Genomic DNA, 27,489 nt, shown 5'->3' on the forward strand with positions numbered 1-27,489 from the left:
TCTTTCTTTCTTTCTTTCTTTCTTTCTTTCTTTCTTTCTTTCTTTCTTTCTTTCTTTCTTTTTTGTGGTTATCTATGGGAATGGCTCTGGATATTGGAAGCATCATTTGCACCTCTTTGGGGATGCCTCTTGTGTCTGTCAAATTTTTCAATACTGACAGGAATATTAGTGTTTGTCTCAGCCGAAACCTGACAAAATATTTGGAAGAATTTTTTAATGTGGCTCTATGGTCCAAAGTTGGCCAAATTGGAGCTGATATTCAGAAAATGATAGAAACTTTTTTTTTTTCAGTTCTCCCCTAAACATCAATGAAACTATGCACACAGTGAAAAAAACAAAATATTTTGAAGCCTTTGTGGTAGGATTTACTAAAACAAAGACACAGAGTTCTAAATCCAGAATATAGGAGTCTTTTAATATCCATCTTAGTTGAAGGTCTTTTCCCTGAGATAAAAGCTTGCAGGTATTATGAAAGATCTGATTTTAGATGATAACAAAAGCCCTTCTTGGAGAAACCTGCATCCTTTCCTACCTCCGGTTTTTTTCCTACCTCCGGATGGTATTGCCAAAAGTAATTTGTAAAAATCTTTATTTCATTGGAATAAAGAAAGTAATTGAGAATACTCTTGGGGCGCCTTGGGTGGCTCAGTTGGTTAAGCATCCAACTTCAGCTCAGGTTTGTGATCCATGATCTCGCAGTTTGTGAGTTCGAGTCTGCATTGGGCTCTGTGCTGATAGCTCAGAACCTGAAGCCTGCTTCAGATTCTGTGTCTCCCTCTCTCTGTTCTTCCCTCACTCATCTTTCTTTCTTTCTCTCTCTCTCTCTCTCTCTCTCTCTCCCTCTCCCTCTTTCTCAAAAAATAAACATTAAAAAATTAAAAAAAATACTCTCAGAAATGTAGAAACACTAAGCCAAATAGTTTTCAAGTTCACATGATCCAGGATTATCTTCAGTAAACAAATACTAGTTTAAGTTTGTTATTTTAATTAAAACAAGCATATTTTTAGAACCATTATTATTAAGGGACACTTGGATGGCTCAGTCAGTTGAGTGTCTCACTCTTGATTTTGGCTCAGGTCATGGTCTCACAGTTGTGAGATTGAGCCCTTAGTCAGGCTCTATATTGGGCATGGAGTCTGCCTAAGATTCTCTCTCTCTCTCTCTCTCTGTGCCTACTCCGCTGGTCTCTCTCTCTGTCTGTCTCTCTCAAAAAAAAAAAGAACTATCAATATTAAATGTAATGCAGGCATAGACATTTATTCTCTTTAAGTTTTTTTTTTTTTTAACGTTTATTTATTTTTGAGACAGAGAGAGACAGAGCTTGAATGGGGGAGGGGCAGAGAGAGAGGGAGACACAGAATCGGAAGCAGGCTCCAGGCTCTGAGCCATCAGCCCAGAGCCCGACGCGGGGCTCGAACTCACAGACCGCGAGAACGTGACCCGGGCTGAAGTCAGACGCTTAACCGACTGAGCCACCCAGGCACCCCAATTCTCTTTAAGTTTATTGCAAGTCAAGTAAGCTCACCTTATCTCCCTTGCAGAATTTCTCAGCAAGAAAGAGAACTTAAGATAATGGTTAGTATTTAATATCTTCATAAAATTTTCATGTGTAATCTAAACATAGTGTTAAGAACAAGTAAGTTAAGTGGATATAATTAAGATAAAAGTTTATTAATGAGCCTTTTGATAATAATTATGTTTTACGGTATGTATACTTAAAAATAGTTTCCAGAACCTTCTTGCTAACTTGAAACGTTGCAGTTATACTGAGATAAGTTAAATGATGAATATTCATTGAATATCTAGATCATTTCCAAAAAAGATAAAATGTTGAAACATTAATTACTGAATGCAGGTTTATACACTTTGGACTTCCTTTTACTAAGGAACTAAAGACACATGGGTCTCCTAATAAACCCATGTTTTGTGCCACATTGAAAAATTTACTATGAAGAAGGATATACTTCTAGAAATTATTTAATGTATTTATAAAATCCCCAGAATATTAGCATACCAGACAATCCACAGTTGCTTACTTCTTAGTTTTCATTAGGAATTATGTTTCTAAGGGTTAAAATTCTAATCAGTATATATAAGTAAAGCTATTTAGAAATAATAAGTGTGAAAGGAAACAACTGTGAATAAAAAGTAGATAAGGAGAGGGGCACCTGGGTGGCTCAGCCGGTTAAGCGGCCAACTTTGGCTCAGGTCATGATCTCACGGTCGTGAGTTCGAGCCCCGCGTCAGGCTCTGTGCTGAGAGCTCAGAGCCTGGAGCCTGTTTCAGATTCTGTGTCTCCCTCTCTCTGACCCTCCCCCGTTCATGCTCTGTCTTTCTCTGTCTCAAAAATAAATAAACGTTAAAAAAAAAAAAAAAAAAAGTAGATAAGGAGAATAAAATGACTGGTTCTTCCAGAAAGAGAAAAAGGAAAAAAAAAAAATTAGGACAAAAACTGAATGGATATATAAAAAGTTATAGAAGGTTTGTGGAAAAGGAATCTTAGGAAAGAAAATTTATGTTTGGTCAAGCTGGCTAAGATTGGAATGAACTTATTTAAGTTTTTAAAAAATGAGTTTTAATATCAAAAGTATGCCAGTGTAATACTAGAATTTGGTTTTCTCTCAGTTAAAAGAACAACACTTTCTTAGATTATTGGCTGGCCCTTGATAAGAAATTGTAAACAAAGATTTTTCTTTATTTTTTAAATAATCAGTCTGGGCAGTAAAGTTTTCGTGTTTTATCAAAACAATTTACTATGTTTCCCATTGTTTTTTATCATGCTTTCAATTACTTAAAAAAAAGAAAAAAAGCCCAGTCTTTTCCATATTTAAAGAGCTAAGTTTCATTCACAACCATGTAATCTTCTGTATTTGTCTTTCACATCTCCTATTGTCATTTTGGTTAAATAGAAAGTTAAGTATTATTTCATAATGTTTTCAAATACCTTTATATGTAATTTAAAAATTTAATAGCAAAATGAAACTGTTGTATAGATGTATATTTATAGTGAGTGATTCAGTAGCAAACAAACCATAATACATTTTAACTAACATCACCATTAAAATATGTAACTCAACAAATGTATGTAGGATAAAAAACATTGGATTTTACCAACATTCATTCATGAATGATTTCTTTTATGATAGCACAGGGCTATTTTCTTGTCTAGACTCTGTCATGTGATTGTCTAGAGACTCTAGTTCAATGACTTATTTTGTGTGTTCCTTGCCTTATAACTGAATATTTAAATCAATTTATTTTATTATCTACTTTTGCTCACTGATAAATAATAGGTTTTTTAAATTTTTTTAGTTTCTTCTAGAAGTTTGGGTCAAATACAGTACCCCAGGTTCCTGCTTTTACAGGTTCAATTGATTCCGATTGCCAATAGATTTACCAAGGCTTCTATTTGAGTGTATGATTTAGGAACATTGCTGCTTGTGACATTAGAGCAAGTTGTTGCAGGGACTACTTACAGTTATCCAGGCCTTTTAATGCTTTGGATAAGCCTTTAAAAAGGCTAATTCGATTTATAATTTAATTTATCATTCTTCTGTATCCAAGGAGGTAATACAGTGCCTGAAACCTGTGTCAAAGTTCTAAGCTTTTGTCTAGACCTACGTAGTTATAAAACAGTTTCCCCTAGGAGAGTGTTAATAGTTATTTTCCACATTTTTAGATGCCCTCCTCCTCCCCACATTTTTATCATCCACATCACATGACAGGAGACTGGAAAGAACATTTTCAAGAGAGACAGATTCAATCAGTCTCTACTGAAATCCTCACCCTTTGTCTGGGAACCCTGCCCAATCTCCTTATAAACATTTGGCAATTTGTGACATTTTACATATATGAAGAGAAGATTTCATGTCCCAGTAAATTTCAACACCATATATAATCTCTATCCTTATGTATCCAATAGAGGAAAAGAAAAAAAAAATCTAAGAAAATAAGACCAAATCTGAAAGAAGGAAACAGAGCACTGTAGTATTGTAAGTGCAGAATGGCAGATGCTAAAGTATTGGCTAATCCCAGCACGGTTAGTATTACAGATTCCCCACGGTAATGAGGGACTCCTGGAGGCCTACAATGTAGAATGTAGCAAACCTTATGAATATATAGAATATAAGGAATATAATCATGGACTCATTTGCTGTCAATAACAAAAAATGTTATTTCTTCCTTTGCCTTTTATTAGACTTTTTTTTTAATCTTTGTGTTTTGAATTCTCTTAAAGACCCTTAGGAATAAATGACCTACATTATTATTCGATTTTATTTTTCATTTTGGTGACTCTTACATTCAGAATTCATTTTGGCTAAAAATCTTTCTGCAGCAAGGCAGTGTATAAAAATCTAAATACAAATATGCCAATTGAGTAGCATTTTCTCATTTTCAGGCTCAATAGTAAATTATTACATTTTATGCACTTTCATCCTGGTATTCTATTCTGAAACAGTTCCCTGAACTTGATGTTGTGACTGCATCTAAACTTCACTCTGCCTCATCCTTGTGAAATCTAGATGGATGAAAAGGTGTGAGGTATGTTTTCCAAATGTCAATATTGGTGTATATATTCTCTGACCCAGAGAGTCTGGTGAGACTGAAGGAACCAGAATCTGCTGAAAATCATAAGACAGTTGTTAACAAATCCTTGGTGTTGGAGCATTGAATGAAATTGGAGGGAAACAGGGAGATTGGCCCTGTTTACTTATCTTCCTAAGTATTTAAATTGCTCTATTTCAAAACTATCACTTTGAGTTCTAACCTTTGGGAGCACCTTTTTTTTTCTAGGATATTACCATATTATATATCACTCAATTTTTTTCTTCCTGAAACAGGAAATAAGAGATGGAAATACAATTTTTTTTTCATATGTATGGGAAACATGGCAAGAGAGGGAGAGGATTAGAATAAAGACAGATGATGAAAATTATTAAGATATACCTTGTAATTTTGCCTTAGTGGCTGAATAAGACCAAAAAAAGTGTTTTATAAGCACATAATTCCACCTGACATATTTTTAGTTTAGTTAGCGTAATTTCTTATTTTTCAATAGTGGCTTTCCACTAAAAATTCATAATATGCCTTACTCTGCCTTTAATACTAGGTTTCCTTTTCCTGGGGAAGTATTTGCTTTCCATTTCTCCTTCTATCTGGTGTTTATATGTCAGTTGCTACTACCTTACTATCAATGGGTTGCCTTTTGTTGTTGGTAGTAGCTCTTTTTCTAAAATGTCTATAAATCCAGTTCCTGAAAATTGTGTATGATGTTAAGTATTTTTAGTCTTATCCGGAAAATACTCGTGCAGAAATTGCCAACTAAATTTGTATCTCTTTCACAAAGTGACATTTCACAACGTAGTCATATATAATTATGCTGGCCCTATATTATGATTCTTTTATGTAATTCAAAATACAATCCAATGTACATTTCCCATTAATTGGTTTTATATAAGACACTTAAAAGATTAATTTTACCAATCTAGGATACACCAGCATGGTTGTTTATGCTACCCATCTTAAATGTCTCAATGAATTTTTGTAGGAAAATGATTTCCTCTTCTAATTAAATTGCCATATATAAGATATTAACGTATCAGGGTGGCTTTTCTGCAGCGGCACCAGACATTGGAGCATGCTCTACTTTTTCCGTGTGGTACATCCATATCTTTAAACCTTGGGTTATGCTTTTGCTCCCTTGCTAACATTTTACTCCTATATCACAGTGGGGTCTGTTTGTTTGTTTTTGTACCTTTCAGGAACACCTTCCTGGCAGAATTCATTCCTTCTTTTGCTTGACCTCCCTTTCCTGTCAGTGTTTTGCTAGACTACATCTGGTCTTGGTTGCGATTCTCACTCAGGGTCTGGTGATCTTCACCGGTTTTGCTCCTCATTAAGGAGCTAGCTTTCTGAAAGGAGGCCATGTGTATGGGCTAAAATCTAAGTAGGTAGGCTGAGATTCGGGAACGGTTGTTTTTGCTTGACGTCTACTCTTTTCACCATTTTTCTGAAAATGGATATATTTCAATTAGAAAAAAAAAATTGGCTTTTCTACCAAAACCAAAGTGTAAACTTTTCCCCTTATGAAATGCCTTATAAACGCTGTTCTTACTCATTCTTCAGTGTATTCAACATAAACACTATTTTTAGATCTTTGCCATACTTTGTTTATTGCATTGAATGAAATAATATATTTATAAGGTATATGTTTGTATTGAATGTGAAAAATGAATGTTTTACTTTCGATAATCTGTTTCTAAGCGAATTAATTATTTTAGCCAATTGTTTGCTTCCTTATATGGTTCAGGACTGATTCATAAACCAGTTTTTCTCAGTGGAAAGAGCTAAAAGTACTTGGAAAGGGATTTTTATGTAAATATGCTGAGACAGAAAAAAGAGAAAATAACAGAACTTAGTGTGTTCAGATAAATATAAATTAGATAAAATCATGCAAACAATTGAAAATATAAATTTTGGGTTATATGCAGTTTTCAAATATTGTTAAAACTTTGTGTAAGTGAGATAGAAATTTTAAAAAAGAATTGACTGTGAGTTTTTATTAATACTACTTCAAATGTGTAAAGTTATGCTTCCATTTCACTCTTAAAAATTTGTTTTTCCTTTAAGTACTTAGAAGAATTCATTACCAAACTGACTATTTGTGCATTTTAGACTTTCATGGGATAGCTGTTTCAGATGAACTTTAACAGGTGGCATTCACATCATGCATATTCAGGCTTCCCAGTGATGGCAAATGCAAAGAGTCAGGTCCAGACATATAAAAAATATTGTTTTCCTAGACACTTTTCCTGTAATAGGACACATCTCCACCTGGAACAAATCCACACATACTTCAAAGTGTAATAAATCCCATCCAAACTTATTAGCTCTTTCATTTCCTAGACTTACTTCTCCTGTGTTATGTCCTCCTCAAATTATACCACTGCATGTTATAATTCTTAGTCAAAATTGCCTCTTCCTTCTGACTCCTTCCCTACCTTCACACTCAGATTGTTGGTAGATGATTCGGTTAACCCCACTGCAATCTTTGCTCTGCCATTCCACTTCTGCTACCCTATCTTTCTTCTTATTACCTTGACAGAGACATTCATTATTGTTAGACATCTGGGTAATTTTTGCTTTCTCCAGAAAGAATTCAAGTTTGTTTGTGGCCTTCTTTTAGGGTAAGAGCACATAACCTTAATCCAGTTAGGAATGAGATATTTGTAGCTGAGTTTATCCATTTGAGGCTGATGTATTTCTAATTCATCCCTATTGCAGGGTGTGAATCTCTGAGCCTCTCTTCATTATTGGAAACAGAACTCTGATTTCTTCCCCCATATTCCACACCTACTTTTAGCCTTTCAGTTTATAGAGAGTTTGCTGAGCTTCTGATCCTGTCAGTTACTCATTCAGCTCATCTAGCCTTTGAGCTAATGCTTAGACTCAGCAAATGGTTTAATATTGAAGAACCAGTAAATACCGGAATTATTCGTGTTCACTTTCCTCCTCCTAAGGACTGAGGCTGATCAAGTCCTACCTTTCTCACTCTCTAATGTCTTCAAACTTAAAAGAAAAATTTTAATGTAAGTGCACATAGCATAGAATTTACCCTTTTTAAAGTGAACAATACAGGGTCATTTAGTACATTCATAAAATTGTGCAGTTACTCCTTCTACCTTGTTCCCAAATATTTTATAATCCCCACAGAAAATCCTATAACCATAAAGCAATTATTTTCCATTACTGCTCTCACCCTCCAGCTCCTGAAAACCATCACTTTTCTGTCTCTATCAATTTACCTATTCTGGGTATTTCATATGAATGGAATCGTATAATATGCAACCTTTTGGTCTGGCTTCTTTCACTTAATATGTTTCCAAGAGTCATTTATGTTGTAGTATGTATTCATACTTCATTTTTTTGGCTGGATAATATTACATTGTATGTATAGATCCATTTTGTTGATCTAGTCATCTATTGATAGACATTTGGGCTGTTTTGACCTTTTGGTTATTGCAAATAGTGTTGCTTTGAACATACATGTCCAAGTATTTTTTAAGTATCTGTTTTCAGTTCTTTGGGGTGTATACGTAGAAGTGGAATTGCTGGGCCACGTGGTAATTCTATGTTTAACTTTTTGAAGAATTATCAAGGTGTTTTTTACAGTAGCTTAACAATTTTACATCCTTACAGCAATACATGAGGATTCTGATTTCTCTACATCCTTGCTAATAGTTATATGCTGTCTTGTTTTTATTGTTTTTTTTCAAATAGTAGCCATTCTAATGGGTGTGAAGTAATATCTCCCTCTGGTTTTGATTTGCATTTCTCTGATGACTAATTTTGTGCTACTTTTCATGTGATTCTTAGTCATTTGTGTATCTTATTTGGAGAAACAGCTCTTCAAGTCTTTGACCTCTTTAAATTGGGCAGTTTGACTTTTTGTTGTTGTTGAGTTGTAAGAGTTCTTTGTATATTCTGGATATTCTACACTTCTAATATAATATGATTTGCAAGTGTTTTATTATATTCTGTAAGTCACCTTTTCATTTCTTTGCAGTGTCCTTTGATGAATGAAAGTTTTTAATTTTGATAAAGTCCAATTTACCTCTTGTTTTTCTCCTTTGGTCATGCTTTTTGTGTCATATCTAAGAATCCACTGCCAAATTCAAGGTCATGAAGAAACAATCTTATGTTTTCCTCTAAGAGTCTTAAGGTTTTAGTTCATATGTTTAGGTTGTTAGTTCATTTTGAGTTATTTTTTAAATATGCTGTAAGGTAGGGATTCAACTATTCTTTTATATGTAGATATCTGGTTATTTCAACATAGTTTTTTTTTTTTTTTCAACGTTTATTTATTTTTGGGACAGAGAGAGACAGAGCATGAACGGGCGAGGGGCAGAGAGAGAGGGAGACACAGAATCGGAAACAGGCTCCAGGCTCTGAGCCATCAGCCCAGAGCCTGAAGCGGGGCTCAAACTCACGGACCGCGAAATCGTGACCTGGCTGAAGTCGGACGCTTAACCGACTGCGCCACCCAGGCACCCCAACACAGTTTTTTTTAATAGTTTAAAGGTTTATTAAATTTCAGTTAGTTAACATATAATGTAATATTAGTTTCAGGAGTAGAATTTAGTGATTTCTCACTTACATCAGCACAGTTTTTGAAAAGACAGTTCTTTTCCTATTGAAAGATCTTGGCAGGCTTGTCAAAAATCATTTAGATACAGATGCATGGGTTTATTTCTGGACTCTCAATTATCTTCCATTGGTCTAGATTTCTAGCCTATGTCAGTACTACACTGTTTTGATTACTATAGCTTTGTAGTAAGTGTTACTAATTGGAATATGGGTTGTCCAACTTTTCTCCTTGTTTTTTTCTATTGTTTTAGCTCTTCAGGGTCTTTGTAATTCCATATGAATTTAATACGAATAATGATATATTTGTAGACCACTTTGAGTAGTTTTGCAATCTTAATAATATTGTCTTCTAATTCATGAACATGGGATGTGTTACTCTGTATTTCAGTCTTTTTAATTATTTTTTCAGAAATATCTTTTCAGAAACACAGTTTTCTCAAATAGAGTTGTTTTTTTTTTTTATTTTTTTTTAACGTTTATTTATTTTTTGGGGACAGAGAGAGATAGAGCATGAACGGGGGAGGGGCAGAGAGAGAGGGAGACACAGAATCAGAAACAGGCTCCAGGCTCTGAGCCATCAGCCCAGAGCCCGACGCGGGGCTCGAACTCTCGGACCGCGAGATCGTGACCTGGCTGAAGTCGGACGCTTAACCGACTGCGCCACCCAGGTGCCCCAAATAGAGTTGTTTTGAATAAACTTTATTACTTTAGAGCAGGTTTAAGGTCACCATAAAACTGAGAAGAAAGTACAAAGAGTTCCCATATAGGGCATGCCTCTCCCCCCTCACCCCACCTTAAAATCCCCACTATTAACATTGGCCACCATAGTGGTACATTTGTTACAATGGATGAGTTTAAATTGTCATATTATTACCATTTAAAGTCCATAACTTACATTAAGGCCCACTTTTGGTGGTGTACATTCTGTGGGTTTTGACAAATATATAATGATCTATATCCATTTTTATAGTATCATACAGAGTATTCTCACTGCCTCTGTGTTCTGCCCATTCGTCCCTTTTTCTCCCCAAATCCCTGGCAACTACTGATCTTTTTATTACCTCCATAGTTTTCTCCATTTTGCCTTTACCAGAATGTCACATAGTTGAAATCATACAGTTTGTAGCCTTTTAATACTGCCTTCTTTCACTTGGTAATATGTGTTTAAGTTTCTTCCATGTCTTTTCATGAATCACAATTGATTTACTTGTTCTCCTTTTAAAGGACATTTTGATTGCCTTTAGGTTTTAGCACTTACAATAAAGCTATGATAGATGCTTGTGTGCAGGTTTTGGTGTGGACAATAGTTGTTAACTCCTTTGGGAAAATATCAAAGAGCACAATTGCTGGATTATATGATAAGATAATGTTTAGTTTTGTAAGAAACGGTCAAACTGTCTTCCAAGGTGACTCTACCACTTTGCGTTCCCATCAGCAATGAATGAGATTTCCTGTTACTCCATATTCTTACCAGTATTTGGTATTGTCAGTATTTTGGCTATTGGCCATTCTAACAGGTATATAGTAGTATCTTGTAACTTTCAAATGTATTGATTCTGCTTATAGTACTTGTTCACTCTTCCCATTAGATAATAAGGTACTCAATAGTAAGTTTATATTACTATGGTAATATAATACATAGTAAGCTTTATACTGTTAAAAGTAAATATTATTTACCTTTGTATCATGTATATACTGTGTGTGTGGTGTTTGGCTTCAAAAAAACAACAAAATTTTTAAAAGAAAATGATACTAACTTATTTTGCCTTTCTTAATCAATATATTCTTAGTGTTAATTATGACTTTACCAAAGCAGAGCTAGGTATATGGCAATATGAAGTATATGTTGTAATAACAGCCTGAATGACATTGTAATATGTTTGAAAAATATAAGAAATAAACAGATGATCCTTGGAGATTTTACTGTCAGGCATCTATTATAACAATCTATATTAGGGAATGGACTACATTAAACCACCCCTAAAATCTGGTGGCAGCTTTCTAAAACTAAGGTGATTTCTAGACACATAGAAACTGTTGAGGGTGATGGATATATTTATTATCTTGATTGTAGTGATGGTCTCATGGGAAGTGCATGAGTCAAAACTTATGAAATTGTGTGGTTTTTAAAAAGTTCATCTCATTATACCTTACTTTCGCCTCAAAAAGCTGTGAATAAAAAGAACCATATTTTATTTAAATAATTAATTTATTTTTATTTTAGAGAGAGAGAGGGAGAGTGTTAGTGGGGGAGGGGGCAGAGGAAGAGAGAGAATTTTAAGCAGGCTCCACATTCAGTGCAGAGTCTCACATGGAGTTCATTCCCACAACCATGAGATCATGACCTGAGCTGAAATCAAGAGTTGGACACTTAACTGACAGAGCCACTGTGGCATTCCTAAAAAAATAATTTTTAAAAGCAACTTGGATTTATTCCACTCTAGCCATTTCTTTATTTTTCTCCTGAGATACCCTAATTGTCAAAAATGTACTTTTTTTCAAAATTATAGACCAGAGGTAAATTAAGTAGCTATTTTTTTCATATTAAATCAATTATATCAGATGCCTTCTAATTTTTAACTTTAGCTTAACTTGATAATTTTTCTAGTCAAGTTGAACTAGCTAGCCTACAAGGAGCCATGTTGAAATTAAAGTATTAAATACTACAAATATGAATATGTAGGCAATCATATTGGCTCAAAACTGTATCATTGTGGTCTCCTATGGAAACCAGTTCATCTGCAGATGGACAAGTGCACCTGCACATAGTCATTCAGACCAGTCCTGAATTTAGAGAATTATTTGTGAATAATTTAATAAATTCCTTAAATCTATAAAAAACTTACAGTCAAATTAATATTTAATGTTGGGAGACTAGATGCTTTGTCCATTCCTATTTAATACTGTGTTGAAAGTCTTAGCTAATACAATAACACAAGGAAAAATGCATATGAAACGGGAAGGATGACATAAACCTGTCTTTTCACAAATGACGTCATTGTCTATATAGAAAATTTCAAAGAATCAGCAAAAGGCTTGTAGGGTTAATAAGCTATTATAGCAAGTTTTTAGGTTAACAGGCTAATTCATAAGGACATTTACTTTATATACCAGCAATGAAAAATTGGAGTTTAAAATTCAAAGCATAATACCATTGACATTAACACTAGAAAAATAAAATAACATTAGTAAGTACAGATCCTTATTAGGAAAACTATAAAATTCTGATGAAAGAAGTACAAGAAAATCAAAATAATATGAGAGGTATTCCATGTCCTTGGATGGAAAGACTCCATACTGCTAAAATTTCAAATCTTGCCAAAACAACCTGTTTAATATAATCACAGTCAAAATTCCAGTAAGGTATTGTTTTTAAGTTTATTTATTTATTTTGAAAGAGAGTGTGCATGTGTAAGCGAGGGAGGAGCAGAGAAGGGGAGACAGAATGTCAAGCAGCTTCCATGGTCAGCATAGTGCCCATTGCAGGGCTTGATCCCACGAACCAGGAGATCATGGCCTGAGCCTAAATCAAGAGTGAGCAGCTTAACTGACTGAGCCACCCAGGTGCCTCTCCAATATGTTCTTTTGATTCTGCAGTTTATATGGAAAGTCAAAAGACTTAAAATAGCCAACATGATACAGAAGAAGAAAAACAAAGTCAGAGGACAGACACTATCAAACTTCAGGACTTAATATAAAGGTAGCATAATCAAGACAGTATGGTGTTGATAAAAGAATATAAAACTGGGTCAGTTGTTATCAACTTTGAAAAAGGAGCAATGACAATTAAAGGATAAAGGATAGTCTTTTTAACACATGGTTCTGGAGAACTGGACATCCATATGCAATAAAAAAAAAAAGAATCTAGATGTAGTGCCTTTTACAAAGATTAACTCAAAATGAATCATAGACCTACATATAAAGTACATAACTATACAATTTCTAGAAGATAAGCTAGAAGAATATCTGTTTGACATTGGTTTTGGCAATGATTTTTTAAATGGAACCAAAAGTGTATTCCATGAAAGACAAATGCGATAGGTTGTTCTTTTTTAAAAATTAAAACCTTCTGCTCTGCAAAATACACTGTTAACAGAATGAAAATGCAAGCCAAAGTTGGAGAGAAAATATTTGCAAAACACCTATCTGATGAAGGACTTGTATCCAAAATATACAAATAACTCATACAATTCAATAATAGGAAAACAAACAACGGAATTAAATATGGATAGAAGACCTGAACAGATACCTAACCAACAAGATATACAGATGACAAATAAGCATATGAAAAGATGCTCAACATAATTTGTCATTAGGAAATTGAAAATTGTGACAGTGGAATATTACTATCAGATATTGTATACACTTATTAGAATGACTAAAATCCAAAAACACTCACAATAAATGTTGACAAGAATACGGAGAAACAGGAATTGTCACTTATTGCTTCTAAAATGCAAAATTATCAATAACCATTTTGAAAGGTTGTTTGTCAATTTCTTAAAAATCTTAACATAGCCTTACTGTATGACCCTGCAGTCATGCTCCTACATATTTATCCAATCGAGTTGAAAATGTATGTCTACACAAAAAGCTGCATATAAATGTTTATAGCAGCTTTATTCATAGTTGCTAAAACTTAGAAGTAACTAAGGTGTTCTTCAATAGCTAATGAATAAATAGTGGCTCATCCATATAATATGTTATTCAGTGACAAAAAAAAATTAGCTATCAAGACACACACAAAAAGAAATGGAGGAAACTTAAATTCATATTAGTAAGTGAAAGAAGCCTATCTAAAAAGACTATATACTGTAAGATTCCAACCATACTATATCCTCCAAAAGGCAAAACCATAGATGCAGCAAAATGATCAGGGGTTGCCATAAGAAGGGGAGAGGAAGGAGGGGTGCATCAGTGTAGTAAAAGAATGGGGTTTGTAGGGCTATGAAGCTATTTTCTATGATGCTGTAATTAATGGTGGATTTATAACATTACATGTTTTTAAAACTAGAGCTATAGAACACAAAGTGAATTTTAATATAAACTATGGATATGTTAACTAAACATAAATGAATACTAAATAAAATAAAGCCAGATATAATTTTGCATTAGTACTAATCAATATTCATAGAATTTTGTTTTCAATTATTTTGTGCATTTAATTAAGCCCTACTTTCTAATCTAATATTTGTACCTTTCTCCTGTGTTTTTGTTTACCAATGTCCCACTAATCACCAATCTCATGCTCTATCTCAATTGTTATTTTCCTCTGACACTCTGTAACTGTAAATATAGTGCAGCAATTTGGGCACCATTATTTGCTTTACATTATATTAAAGTGCTCTAGTTTTCCACTTATTTCTCCAATATATTCCCCATGGTCTCTGCTTGGTCCCTGCCCACATAAATGGAGCCCTGCCCTTATCTCATGCTCATTTTCTCTATCACAAAAGTCACTTTTGTGGCTTTATTTGCCAATTCTATTTCTATGTAGTTGAATGTTCATCATTGTCTTATATTTAAATTACTGACTTGGATATTTGAAAACTTGCTATAAAATTCTTCCTATGTGATCTTTCACCTCAAAATTCAGCATATTTAAAATTAACATTTAAAAATGATGAATTTGTCATCATTTTCCAAAATGGTTACCTTCTAATTCCACTGAAATTTGCTCTCATTGTTGTAAGAACTTGGGTTTGAATTGTTAGAGAAATTATTTCAAATTCCCTCTTTCCCCATAGCTAAACTCCCATTGTTTTAGTTCTTTTATCCATTTCTTTCATCTGATTCCCATCATCACTACCAGGTTCTGACCACCTCATAACTGAGGTCATTGCTGAAGCCTGCTAATTGTCACTCTGCTTCTACCACTTATTCCTTCCAACCCATCTGTCAAATTCCGGTGAATTGATTATCTGTTAATACCATTTTCACACGTCAGTTTTGCTTCAAAAACACAAAATTCATTTGTCATAGGCTGGCATTCATAGTCTTTTATAACTCAACACTTAGATACCTCTTCAGATTTAGCTCTCAGTACACAAATGCACCAGCCCCACCCAGCAAAACACAACTATTGATTTGTTCACAGAACTTGCCTATAGGAGTTTAAGGTACACATTCCCGTTTAATGTATTTTGTTCCCATTCTTACTTTCAGCCAAATGTCAGCATCCCACTCATATCTTACCTTTTATCTGCTCACTTTTCTCAATTTCTATAGCTTTTATGATTTTACTCTTACATTTTACTGTGGATCATCTTTTTATGTCCTTTCCCCACAACACGATTGCAAGTTCTTGTCTGGGATGGTGGGGGTTTATTGTTCCCAGCCCAGATAATGGCTATAATTTATATCCTGGGGTTCAGTGTTTTCTACATTGAATGGTAAACTTGAAGCCAGAAAAAGTCGATAAGGGAAAATACCACGAAAGAGTTTTCTCTTCTGAAGGAAATGTGGAATGTTTTGACATTTGTTTATTCAAAAATGCTTATTGATATCTTACTCTTTGTAAGAACCAGGACTAAGTCTCAAGATACCAACAATGAAGAAAACACTTGAAGCTTTTATTAATTAATATTCTAGGCATACTGCATTATGCCTTTTCAATTTCCTGGGACCTATGCCTTAAAAAAAACATCAGGCATATGCTTTGTAAATATTTGCATGGTTGGGGGGCGGATCCTAGTACCTTAAAACAGAAAGAACATTCATTAGGGAAAAAAAATACTTAAACCAGAGCCATTTGTGTCCTTCCCCTTGGGGCCATAATATGCCAAGGAGATAGGTCTTTAACTCTGTTTTATACATCAACACAAAGAAGTTTTTTCTAGGCAGACCACAAGCTATGCCAAATTGACCACAGTGAAATCTAGAGAACAGGTCTTCCTATGTTACAAATTTATAAGCCATGAGGATAGAAGTCATCCAATTATCTCCATTTTCGGAGGTCATAATGTCAATATTTCTTTCTGCTTTCTCTAACTTACTTTGAAATAAGTTTGCACTTTTTGGTGATTAATGAATTATAATTATGATTAATGAATGATACTAAAAATAATGAATTATGTATAAATCATACTCCATTGTTTCAGTTCATCTGAAATTTCTTGGGATTTTTACATTTGAATCAACCAGAAACTGGTTATGCAACAGAGTACAGTACTTCTTTTAAGCAAGACTTAGAAAAAACATACCCTTTAGGTTTTTGTTGAAAATTAGAAATTTGTTAATTTTGGATTTTTTATATCACTACCTGCACCCTGGTAATTTAATAAAGATTGCAAAAGTTCAGAATGAATTCCTTCTAAATCCTCTAAATTCATTCTAAATTAAGGTTGATTGGCAACCTTAATAATTACATGGGATCATTAAATCCAAAGATGGTAATATCAGCCTCTGCTAATAATCACTAGAACCACAGTTATATCAAACATAACTACAGAAGTAGGGAGAAAAAGAAGAAAAAAAACACATCAAAGAATAGACAGAACATACAGAAAATATATATCAATATGACAGACTTAAATCTATATGAGTAATTACAGTAATGTTCTCTGTACCACACTTATCAAGAAGCATTTGTCAGCTCTAATGTAACAGCAAAGCCAAATAGCAGTGTATGCCTTTAGTAAATACACTTAAAATATAAAGATGCAAATACATTAAAAGTAAATGGGTAGAAAAAGATATCCAATGCTAGCATTAACCAAAAGAAATCTGGAATGGTTATATTAATATTAGGCAAAGTAGATTTCAGAGCCATAGTATCACTAACCACTTCTGAAGAAAGCGATCTCTTAATGGTAAAGAGTCTACATTAAGATGGCATAGAAATTCTAAATATTTATCACCTAATAATAGAGTGCCAACATACATGAAGGAAAAACTTAATCGAATTATAAGAAAGTAAGGAAATCCACAATTATAGTCATAAATTGCAATACCAGCCCTCTCAAAAATGAACATGTAGCAATCAGTAAGAATATAAAACTTAAATACTGTCAACTAATTTAGTTTAGCATTTATACAACATTTCATGAAAAACAGCAGAATACACTTCTTTTAAATTTTTTCTAGTGCATAGGGAAACTTTAGATTGAAGATCTTTGGAGCTATAAAACAAGTCTCAATAAATGTAAAAGGTTTCAAGTCTTACAAAATGCATCCTTTGAATACAATGGAACTAAATGAGAAATCAGTAATAGATCTCTAGAAAACACTCAAGTATTTGGAAAATAAATAACACACAACAATAACCATATATCAAAGAATAACTCTTAAAAGTAATAAATATTTTAAGCTAAATAAAAACAGAATCATGACATCAAAATTTATCTTTATTCTTAGATGATCTTTTCATATATATATATGGAATATCTGTGTCTACAAAATGCCTACTAGAACTAATCAGTGAATTTAGTAAGGTTATGGGGTGCAAAACTAAGACTAATTGTATTTTTATATGCTAGCAACAGCATTTAGAAACAAAGTAAAAAAGGAATGCCATTTATAATAGCATGAAAAATTATAACAAAATTTATGCAACAACTATATGCAAAAGGCTCTAATACACAGTGTGAAAAAAAGTCCTAAATAAGTAGAACAATGTATCAAATTCATAGATCAGAAGGCAGAAGATTTTTATGATGGCAATCCTATCCAAATTGATAGGATCCATATAATACCAATTCAAATCGTATTAGTTTTTTTATAGGAATTGACATACAAATTCTAAAATTCATAATGAAATTCAAATAATCTAGCATAGTAAAGTACGTTTGAATAAGAAGAACAAAGTTTGAGAATTAATACTACCTGATTTCAATGCTTACTATAAGTCTACAATAATCAAGAAAATATGTTGTAAAATTAGAAAAGTACATTAGTGGAACAGAATACAGGATCAGAAATAGTTTCACACGTCTATGGACACCTGGTGTTTAACAAAATGGTATGTTTTCACCACTGACAAGACTGTATTTTCTCTACTGCATTGTTTTTGCTTTAAGACAAGTATAGTCTTCACAGTATATCATGCTGCAACAATTGCTTATCCAAATACAAAAGAAAAATGAACTTTGATCCATACCTTGTATGATAAACAGAAATAACTTAAAACATTTCATAAACCTAATGTAAAACCTAAAACTATAAAACTTGTAGAACATAGGAGAAAATATTTGTCTCCATGGGTTAGACAAAGATTTTAAGTAAGATTTTTCTAAATATAATACCAAAAGCACAACACATAAAAATGTTGATAAGCTGGACTTCTATTTTTCAAGAGACACTATTAAGAGAATATAAAGACAAGACAAAGACTGGGATAAAATAAATTCAAATCACATTTTGATAAAGTACTCATGTCAAAATATGTACTGAACTCTCAAAACTCAATAAAAAACAAAACAGGAACAGCTATACTAAAATAAAACAACTCAGTAGCAAGATGGGCTAAAGATTTGAACAGACAACTCACCAAAGAAATTACACAGGTGGGAAATAAGCACATGAAACCATATTCAACAATATTCATCAAGAAAATGTGAAATAAGGCCACAATGTGCTATCACTACACACCTATTTTAAAGGGCTAAAGTTAAGAAGACTGACTATATTAAATATTGCAAAAGATAGGGACTCATACTCTTGTAAACTGTTGGTAGAGTTTTAACTTAGTACACTTTGGAAAACGTTTTGGCTGTGCTTAAAAAGTGAAATACACACTTACCATATGATCCATACGTTCTACTCCTAGGTATTTTCTCAGGAGAAATTGAAGATGTGTACGTGAATGTTCACGGGAATGTTCACAGCAGCTTTATTAGTTATAGTAAAAAACTGAAAAATACTCAATGTCCATCAACAGATGAATATATTAACAAATTGTAGAATATCCACATAATGGATTTTTCAACAATAAAAGTGGGTAAACTTGGTGCATGCAACAAGTTGGATGACTCACAAATGCAGAGTGAAAAAAGCCAAAAGGAAAGAATATAGTTCCTACTTTATTATTCCATTCAAAGAACATTTTAGATAATGCTTAAAATTATGTTGATCCACATTGCACTTTGAATGAGTCACTTGTATATGCATGATTTTGTAATGACATGCATTAGTTAGTTATTGGAAAATATCTGTCACAGAATTACATTGTCAAGCTGATGGCCTATAAAAAATTTCTAAGATGATAATTTCCATTTGGAAGCTAGAATTACTGTTGAAGTAGCTGGATTACTTAGTTCAGTTTCTTGAAAATGTTTCTAGGTACTAAAACTTGAATAACTATAATTTACCACTATTCTTTTATGTCAAAAGATTTCCAGGAAAAAAATGGTAGTTAGGCTCACAAATCAATCATAAAAGTGATTTTCCGTGAGACATCCACTATATTTCATTATGCTACAGAGGTGTATTGTGAGCATTCCCATCTTGTCACATGGAATATTATAAAGATATGCACTCCAAGATTCAGATGAATAAAATTAACATTTTTAACTGCTTCATAAAGAACGTTTTCAGTGTAACTGTTTTTTTTTCTTGTTGTTTTGCATTGCCGGTTTATGGTGAAGAATACAGTGACTCCTACCTAGTACAATTTATTTTATTTTATTTTTTTTTATTTTACACCCAAATTAGTTAGCATATAGTGCAACAATGATTTCAGGAGTAGATTCCTTAGTGCCCCTTATCCATTTAGCCCATCCCCCTTCCCACACCCCCTTCAGTAACCCTCTGTTTGTTCTCCATATTTATGAGTCTCTTCTGTCTCGTCCCCCTCCCTGTTTTTCTATTATTTTGTTCCCTTCCATTATGTTCATCTGTTTTGTCTCTAAAAGTCCTCATATGAGTGAAGTTATATAGTATTTGTCTTTCTCTGACTAATTACACTTAGCATAATACCCTCCAGTTCCCTCCACATAGTTTCAAAAGTCAAGATTTCATTCTTTTAGATTGCTGAGTAATACTACATTGTGTGTGTGTGTGTGTGTGTGTGTGTGTGTGTGTGTGTGTGTGTGTGAGTGTGTGTGTGTGTGTATGTGTGTGTATTACATCTTCTTTATCCATTCACCCACTGATGGACATTGGGCTCTTTCCATACTTTGGCTAATGTTGATGGCACTGGTATAAACATTGGGGTGCATGTGTCCCTTCAAAACAGCACACCTGTATCCCTTGGATAAATACCTAGTAGTGCAATTGCTGGGTTGTAGGGTAGTTCCCTTTTTAGTTTTTTGAGGAACCTCCATACTGTTTTCCAGAGTGGCTGTGCCAGCTTGCATTCCCACCAACAATGCAAAAGAGATCCTCTTTCTCCACATCCTCGCCAACACCTGTTGTTGCCTGAATTGTTAATGTTAGCCATTCTGACAAGTGTGAGGTGGTATCTCATTGTAGTTTTGATTTGTATTTCCCTGATGATGAGTGATGTTGAGCGTTTTTTCATGTGTCGGTTGGCTATCTGGATGTCTTCTTTGGAGAAGTGTCTATTCATGTCTTTTGCCCATTTCTTCACTGGACTATTTATTTTTTGGGTGTTGAGTTTGAGAAGTTCTTTTTAGATTTTGGATACTAACCATTTATCTAATATGTCATTTGCCAATATCTTCTCCCATTCTGTCGGTTGCCTTTTAGTTTTGCTGTTTGTTTCCTTTGCTGTGCAGAAGAGTTTTATTTTGATGAGGTCCCAGTAGTTCATTTTTGCTTTTGTTTTCCTTGCCTCCTGAGACGTGTTGAGTAAGAAGTTGCTGTGGCCAAGATCAAAGAGGTTTTTGCCTGCTTTCTCCTCGAGGATTTTGATGGCTTCCTATCTTACATTGAGGTCTTTCATTCATTTTGAGTTTAATTTTGTGCATGGTGTAATAAAGTGGCCCAGGTTCATTCCTCTGCATGTCACTGTCCAGTTTTCCCAGCACCACTTGCTGAAGAGACTGTCCATATTCCATTGGATATTTTTTCCTGCTTTGTCAAAGATTAGTTGGCCATACCTTCGTGGGTCCATTTCTGGGCTCTGTATTCTGTTTCATTGATCTGAGTGTCTGTTCTTGTGCCAGTACCATACTGTCTTGATTACAGCTCTGTAGTGTAGCTTGAAGTTCAGAATTGTGATGCCTTCTGCTTTGTTTTTTTTTTTTTTTTTTCAACATTGCTTTGGCTATTTGGGGTCTTTTCTGGTTCCATACAAATTTTAGGAATGTTTGTTGTAGCTCTGTGAAGAATGCTGGTGTTATTTTGTTAAGGGCTGCATTGAATATGTAGATTGCTTTGGGTATTATCGACATTTTAATAATATTTGTTCTTCCTATCCAGGAGCATGGAATCTTTTTCCATTTTTTTGTGTGTGTCTTTTTCAATTTCTTTCATAAGCTTTCTAAAGTTTTCAGTGTAAAGACTTTTCACCTCTTTGGTTAGATTTATTTCTAGGTATTTTATGATTTTTGTTGCAATTGTAAATTGGATCGATTCCTTGATTTCTCTTTCTGTTGCTTCATTGTTGGTGTATAGGAATGCAACAGATTTCTGTGTGTTGATTTTATATGCTGCAAATTTCCTGAATTCATGAATCAGTTCTAGCAGTTTTTTGGTGGAATCTTTAGGGTTTTCCATATAGAGTATCATGTCATCTGCAAAGAGTGAAAGTTTGACCTCCTCCTGGCTGATTTGGATGCCTTTTATTTCTTTGTGTTGTGTGATTGCAGAAGCTAAGACTTCCAATACTATGTTGAATAACAGTGGTGAGAGTGGACATCCCTGTCTTGTTCCTGACCTTAGGGGGAAAGCTCTCAGTTTTTCCCCATTGAGGATGATATTAGCGTTGGGTCATTCATAAATGGCTTTTATGATCTCGAGGTATGATCCTTCTATCCCTACTTTCTTGAGGGTTTTTTATCAAGAAAGGATGCTGTATTTTGTCAAATGCTTTCTCTGCATCTGTTAAGAGGATCATATGGTTCTTGTCCTTTCTTTTATTGATGTGATGGATCACATTATTTGTTTTGTGGATATTGAACCAGCCCTGCATCCCAGGTATAAATCCCACTTGGTTGTGGTGAATAATTTTTTAATGTATTGTTGGATCCGGTTGGCTAATATCTTGTTGAGGATTTTTGCATCCATGTTAATCAGGGAAATTGGTCTATAGTTCTCCTTTTTAGTGTGGTCTCTGTCTGGTTTTGGAATCAAGGTAATGCTGGCTTCATAGAATGAGTTTGGACGTTTTCCTTCCATTTCTATTTTTTGGAACAGCTTCAAGAGAACAGGTGTTAATTCTTCCTTAAAGATTTGGTAGAATTCCCCTGAAAAGCCATCTGGCCCTTGACTCTTGGTTTTTGGGAGATTTTTGATTACTAATTTGATTTCCTTACTGGTTATAGGTCTGTTAAAATTTTCTATTTCTTCCTGTTTCAGTTTAGATAGTATATATGTTTCTAGGACTTTGTCCATTTCTTCCAGACTGCCCATGTAATTGGCATATAATTGCTCATAATATTCTCTTATTATTGTTTTTATTTATGCTGTGTTGGTTGTGATGTCTCCTCTTTCATTCTTGATTTATTTATTTGGGTCCTTTCCTTTTTCTTTTTGATCAAACTGGCTAGGGGTTTATCAATTTTGTTAATTCTTTCAAAGAACCAGCTTCTGGTTTCATTGATCTGTTCTGTTTTTTTTTTTTGTTTGTTTGTTTGTTTTTTTTTTAATTTCAATAGCATTAATTTCTTCTCTAGTCTTTATTATTCCCTGTCTTCTGCTGGTTTGGGATTTTATTTTCTGTTCTTTTTCCATATCTTTAAGGGATAAGGTTAGGTGTGTATCTGAGATATTTCTTTCTTTTTTAGGAAGGTCTGGATTGCTATATACATACTTTCTTCTCATGACTGCCTTTGCTGCAGTCTGCAGATTTGGGGTTGTGGTGTTATCATTTTCTTGGCTTCCATGTACTTTTTAATTTCCTCTTTAACTTCTTGATTAGCCCATTCATTCTTTAGTAGGATGTTCTTTAGTCTCCAAGTATGTTATCTTTCTAAATTTTTTCTTGTGGTTGATTTCAAGTTTCATAGCGTTGTGGTCTGAAAATATGCATGATATGATCTCAATCTTTTTGTACTTGTTGAGGGATGATTTGTGTCCCAGTATGTGGTCTATTCTGAAGAACGTTCTATGTGTACTGGAGAAAAATGTATATTTTGCTGTTTTAGGATGAAATGTTCTGAATGTATCTGTTAAGTCCATCTGGCCCAGGGTGTCATTCAAAGCCATTGTTCCCTTGTTGATTTTTTGATTAGATGATCTGTCCATTGCTATGAGTGGGGGGTTGAAGTCCCTCACTATTATGGTATTACTATCAATGGGTTTCTTTATGTTTGTGATTAATTGATTTATATATTTGGGTGCTTTCACATTTGGCGCATAAATGTTTACAATTTTTGGGTCTTCTTGGTGGATAGAACCCTTGATTATGATATAATGCCCTTCTGCATCTCTGGATACAGTCTTTATTTTAAAGTCTAGATTGTCTGATATAAGCATGGTTACTCTGGCTTTCTTTTATTGACCATTAGCATGATAGATGGTCTCCATCCCCTTACTTTTAATCTGAAGATGTCTTTAGGTCTAAAGTGGGTGTCTTGTAAACAGTATATATATGGATCTTGTTTCTTATCCATTCTATTACCCTATGTCTTTTGATTTGAGCATTGAGTCCATTGATGTTTAGAGTGAGTACTGAAAGATATGAATTTATTGCCATTATGTTGCTTGTAGAGTTGGAGTTTCTGGTGGTGTTCTCTGATCCTTTCTAATCTTTGTTGCTTTTGGTATGTATGTATGTATGTATGTATGTATGTATATATATATGTATGTGTGTATGTATTTATTTTCATTTTTTCTCCCCTCAGATAATCCCCCTTAAAATTTCTTATAGGTCTAGTTTAGTGGTCACAAACTCCTTTAAATTTTGTTTGTTTGGGAAGATTTGTATCTCTCATTTTATTTTGAATGACAACCTTGCTGGATAAAAAATCGTTGGCTGAATATTTTTCTGATTCAGCACATTGAATATATCTTGCCACTCATTTCTGGTCTGCCAAATTTCTGTGGACAGGTCTGCTGCAAACCTGATCTGTCTTCCCTAGTAGGTTAAGGACTTTTTTTCCCTTGCTGCTTTCATGATTCTCTCTTTGCCTGTTTTGTGAATTTGACTATGATATGCCTTGTTGATGGTCAGTTTTTGTGAATCTAATGGGAGTTCTCTGTGCTTCCTGGATTTTGATGTCTGTGTGTTTCCCCAGGTTAGGAAAGTTTTCCGCTATGATTTGGTCACATAACCTTCTGCCCCTATTTCTCTCTCTTCCTCTTCTGGGACCCCCTATGATTCTGATGTTGTTTCTTTTTAATGAGTCACTGATTTCTCTAATTCTTAAATCGTGCTCTTTTGCCTTAATTTCCCTCTTTTTTTCTGCTTCATTATTCTCCATAATTTTTTCCTTTATATCGTCATTCTCTGTTCTGCCTCATCCATCTTTGCTGCCGCAGCATCCATTCGTGATTGCAGCTCAGTTACAACATTTTTAATTTCATTCTGGCTATTTTTTACTTCTTTTATCTCCACAGAAAGGGATTGTAATCTATGTTCAACTCCAGCTAGTATTCTTATTATCGTGATTCTAAATTCTGATTCAGATATCTTCCTTGTATCTGTGTTGGTTAAGTTCCTGGCTGTTGTTTATTCCTGCTCTTACTTTTGGGGTGAATTCCTTCATTTCATCATTTTTAAGGGAGCAAAGGAATTAATGAGGTAGAAAAATTAAAATTAAAAAAATTAAAATATAAAAAATTAAAATCAAAAACTACACACACACACACACACACACACACACACACAATCAAGTAAATGATGCTAGATCCTAGGTGTGTTTTGGTCTGGGTGCTGAAAGTGGCTTGATAGATTAGAGAAAAAAGGTGAAAAAAAGAAAAAAAGGAAATTGTTTGAAAATTTGAAAAAATGAATACACTAAAGCAGACTAAAATGAAATGATGGAAGTAAAATAGAATTTGAAAAAATTTACACAAAAGTAAAGTATATAGTAGAAAAAATTAAAGAAAAAATATGTTTTATAAAAATTAAAAATAAAATGAATTTTTTCTCTTTCTGTATTCAAGAAAAAGAAACAAAAAAGAGAAAAAAGAAAAAAAAGGAAATAATCTGAAAATTTGAAAAAGGGAATACACTGAAGTAGACTAAAATAAAATGATGGAAGTAAAATAGAATTTGAAAAAAAATTACACAAAAGTAAAAAATATAGTAAAAAAATTAAAAATATTTTTAATAAAAATTGAAACTAAAAATGATTTTTTTCTCTTTCTGAATTCTGTGGTTCAGGTTGTGCAAATTGTTGTGTTAACCCTCAGAACAGTTTTCTAGGTGTGCAGGATGGTTTAGTGTTGGCCTGGCTGTATTTCATGGATGGGAGACAAACAAAAACTTCCATGCTGTTCTGCCATCTTGGCTCCCTCTCAAGAAAGATATTTCTTACGTGAAGACAAGGCAAAGGGAGTACTTTTTTATCCACAGGCGAGTCACCACAAGGAGGAAACTGGCTGCTCAACCGAACTCCCGAGTGGGCATGTCCCTACCTAGTACAATTTTTGCCAGCAGTTTGACCCACCATTGTTTTGCATGCAATGAAAAAGACAAATCATGCCTCAGAGCTACTGTGATATAGTTCTGACTTTTCAGCCCCTGAAAAGGTCTTTAAGAATCATGAGGTTTTGCAGACCACATTTTGAAAAATGTTGAAAATGATTTCATAACTAAAGATAGAAAAAAAATTGAGGTCCTATAAAGACTTTGTTTTTTGTATAAGAAACAAACAAACAAACAAAAAGAACAATTAAAAACACCTGGGAGGAAAAAAAAAGGAAAGGAGTAAATTATGTTCTAATATGAAGCAAACTAAAATGTGGAAAATTTTAAACAGTTGAGAGAGTGTCGCAACTGTTTGATATGTGTATGATACTGTATGCCAGTAACATTTTTCTTTCGGAGTCCAAAGTTTCTGACATTGGAACATATGCTAAGGAAATATAATTCTTATATATTTTTTAGCCAGGAGTGAATAATATTTATATAGTTGTACAATTCAGATCTTGTTTATTTATTTCCAACCTTTAGAATAGACAGATCATGTGGTAGTTGGTTGGGATTACAAACTCGATTCATGTTTTAACATTGTGTGAGAGAAGAGCTCACCAAAGACGGGATGTGTCGACAGAAGTCCATTGGCAGGAAAGGTGGAGGCAAGAACAAGGCTGCTAAAAATTAAGAGGCAAGAGATACCATTGAACAAAGAACACAGATTTAAATAAATTACTTAAAGTTACAGTTGCAATGCAGTATAAGCCTACAAATGGTGGCATTTAAAGGAGAAGACTCTGAAGGAGTTTGATGGCATGAATAAACTAAATCTTCAGCTTTCAGGGGAGTTGATCAATAATTAACTGTTGAAACTGATAAATCAGTATTAGAGTAGAATAGTCATGAAAGTAGCCTCTAACGGATTTAAAATTATACAGAGTAGAATTCTGTTTCTAGGAAAATTGGACTGAACTAAGGAGGAAGGATAATGCTTTTCTTTTTTTTAATGTTTATTTTCTTTATTTTGAGAGAAGGAAAGAGAGAGAGGGAGGGGCAGAGAGAGAAAGGACAGCGAGAACCCCAAGCAGGCTCTGCATTATCTCTGCAGAGCAGACATGGGGCTTGATTCCACAAACGGTGAGATCATGACTTGAGCTGAAATCAAGAGTTGGACGCTTAACCTACTGAGCCACCCAGGCACCCCAGAATAATGCTTTTCAATATCATGTCGTCTGTAGTGTTTTCTTCAAATAAAAGCACTGATTAAATAAATAATTATATAAATAATGTCTATGTTATACATTAATGTGTGCTTGGTATGTAGTCATGTAAATTCTTTACATTTAAAATATATTTATATGGTATAGAAATATAATTACAAAGTTATATGATTATTAAATTAGTTAAAGTAAATAAGTAAATAAATATTTTACTTGCGGTTTAATTCCTATGTGTTGCTCATCCCTCATAATGAAACATGAAAGTTTGATCTCCTTGAATTTATAGGCTTTGTTTATTCTCTATATTTTAATGCATAATACAGTATCTAGCATATGGTAGGTGCTCAGTAAGTACTGAGTAAGTGTATAGATGCCATGATATTGTGGTAGTCCCAAAGAATACTGTGTTTTGTACTTTATTTTTTTTTTATTTTTTTTTCAACATTTATTTATTTTGGGGACAGAGAGAGACAGAG

General features: G+C 33.8%; 1 protein-coding gene across 6 annotated transcripts in view; it reads left to right on the forward strand.

The window, feature by feature from the left end:
• AGMO (alkylglycerol monooxygenase) overlaps positions 1 to 27,489 on the forward strand; it is a 395,634-nt gene that overhangs the window by 7,464 nt on the left and 360,681 nt on the right. The window contains exon 2 of one of the 6 annotated variants that reach the window (XM_040472533.1): positions 4,461 to 4,543. The exons of the other annotated variants lie outside the window; for them this stretch is intronic. The gene's annotated coding sequence lies outside the window, so the exon portion shown is untranslated. The remainder of the gene's footprint in view (positions 1 to 4,460; positions 4,544 to 27,489) is intronic. 6 annotated transcript variants of the gene reach the window in all.

The sequence above is a fragment of the Herpailurus yagouaroundi genome, unplaced genomic scaffold (assembly GCF_014898765.1).
Source record: "Herpailurus yagouaroundi ecotype Mexico unplaced genomic scaffold, PumYag 100, whole genome shotgun sequence".
NCBI classification, from domain to species: domain Eukaryota; kingdom Metazoa; phylum Chordata; class Mammalia; order Carnivora; family Felidae; genus Herpailurus; species Herpailurus yagouaroundi.